Consider the following 2,500-nt stretch of genomic DNA (forward strand, 5'->3'; position numbering starts at 1 on the left):
ATTTTTTTTCGAAGTCCAGATATATCAAATTTACTCTATTCGTTTGGTCGTAGTTTGAGATAACTATGTTGTATAATTCTTGGGTAGTCTAGCAAGCGCGTTTTCGTAGCCGTACATATTGTCATTCAGTAGACATTTACTTTGCAATTGACATTCTAAGGCATCTGTTATAGTTGTTTCCATTATTTCGAGATCAGGGTTATTGGCCTATAATTCTGAGACTTCTGGTTTAAGAGAAACGGTTACTATTTTTCATTCTTTGGGTACATTCTCGGTCGTGATATATATATATATCTTATAATTACTAATGGAATAGTAACTTAAATTCTTAATTACTTTGTAATTCTTGGGTGCTAATAGTCAGGATTTGATTTATTTAATTTAATTTAATTTAATTTAATTTAATTTAATTTAATTTAATTTAACTTAATTTAATTTAATTTTATTTTATTTTATTTTATTTTATTTTATTTTATTTTATTTTATTTTATTTTATTTTATTTTATTTCATTTTATTTTATTTTATTTTATTTTATTTTATTTTAGCTTATTTTATTTCATTTTATTTTATTTTATTTTATTTTGATTATTTCTCTACATCACCCATTGCTTTCTTTGGTAATATTTACAGTAGTGAGTAAATTCCCACTGAACGTAATAAATGACTCGGATAATACTTTATTTTAAAGTGTTTTGTTTACGAACACAGTCCTAGAATAGCTGTTTAGAATATCGAACATAGCTTCGTTTGAATATTCAATTTGGCCAAGATGATTCCTGATAATCTTTTTATCTCTAATATAACTATAGAATTTTGGGGGATTTCCTGTAGACTGGTCATCGTGTTTCAGTTTTCTTAAGGTATAGTCGTTCTGGATTCTGTTCCTGGCACAAAATTTAAACCTTTCTCTGTGCTTTACGACTGTCGTTCTTGGTTCTGACCGCCGTTTGGCAATTTTATTCAGCCGAGGGAAATCTCTTCCGCAGCAAAAATTTTGATTATACAAATAAAAAAATTCTTATCTTACAATGAAAAGGATTTTTGAAAATTTAATTCTGTTAACACATGAAGGTTCAATAGTTCCGTAAGTGATTTTGTCATGGTCAACCAAAGGGAATTTTAATCAGTCTAGAGTGGATTTCTAGAGGGAGTTTAACCCATTCAACTCTGATGACAAGATTCTTGTTATTTGGTCAAATAAAACAAAAAATCATAAAACACCAAAATGTTTGATCAAACACCAGAAAAATATGACGTCAGTCCTCGCTTCGCTCGCGAGCGAAGCGAGGACTGACGTCATATTTTTCTGGTGTTTGATCAAACATTTTGGTGTTTTATGATTTTTTGTTTTATTTGACCAAATGACAAGAATCTTGTCATCGGAGTTGAATGGGTTAAAGGTCCAGGAACAGTCTGGGCTTACCCATTGAGGCCAGCGATGACGTCACTTGTGAGTGAGTGTATGCAATCATTGGCTAAAAGAAATGTCAAAATATTTTTCGTTTTCACTGCAAACTTAAACCCCATGTGGTTATTATCTAGTCTAGGCATTGCATGAAATGTCTAGGCAGACGAATTAACTGAGCGGTGCTTACAGTAAATTTACTGTATTCCTAACCCTGGTCAAACCTGTAATTTCAGAGTCCCTTACAGAAAGCATTGTTGAGGCAAAGCTTTCACATGACGTTGCAGAAAGAATCACCATCAAAGACACACCAGACAAATTAATTTGACATTCGTGAATAAATCTCATAAAAATGGAAACATGTTGACAATACTGATACCAAAATAAAAAATTGATGCATATATGATTCGATACTCCCACAAATATCATAAGTTGCATAATACAGATATTCCCTAAAACAGTGCACATTTAAAAGCGATGTTACTCAAAAAGGACTAATAACAACTCGATGTACATAATGTCTTACTGTCACATTTGAGTGTTTCAATAACCAAACTGAAAGAATATTCTAGCAAGTCCACACCAGAAACTAGCTAACTTCGCATTCTAGTGAATACAAAAACACATAAATCCTATATTACAATGAATACAAAAATAAATCAACAGATAAGTTTATAATCCAAATGAATACAGAACCAGTCCCAGTGCTGGCTTGGTATTCCTACGAATACTAAACCAATAACTGGACTAACTCTATGTTCGGGCGAATACAGAATCAACAACCACGGTGATCTTATTCCAGTGAATATAAAATTAATAACAAAAATGACTTTGTAATCCCGTTAATACAGAGCAAATACAATGTACAACGACTATGTTTTCTAATGAATTCAACAACAAATGAGCAGAGTGCCTTTGTAACCCCGTTAATACAGAACAAATACAATGTACAACGACTATGTATTCTAATGAATTCAACAACAAATGAGCAGAGTGACTTTGTAACCCCGTTAATACAGAACAAATACAATGTACAACGACTATGCATTCTAATGAATTCAACAACAAATGAGCAGAGTGAAATGTGTACACAA

General features: G+C 31.5%; 1 protein-coding gene across 1 annotated transcript in view; it reads right to left on the minus strand.

Moving 5' to 3' along the window:
* The window catches only part of LOC143037412 (uncharacterized), a 292,452-nt gene that overhangs the window by 56,337 nt on the left and 233,615 nt on the right, over positions 1 to 2,500 (minus strand). The gene's annotated exons all lie outside the window — the stretch shown is intronic.

Source organism: Oratosquilla oratoria, chromosome 22 (genome assembly GCF_046742065.1).
Source record: "Oratosquilla oratoria isolate Oo_2021 chromosome 22, ASM4674206v1, whole genome shotgun sequence".
Classification (NCBI taxonomy): Eukaryota; Metazoa; Arthropoda; class Malacostraca; order Stomatopoda; family Squillidae; genus Oratosquilla; species Oratosquilla oratoria.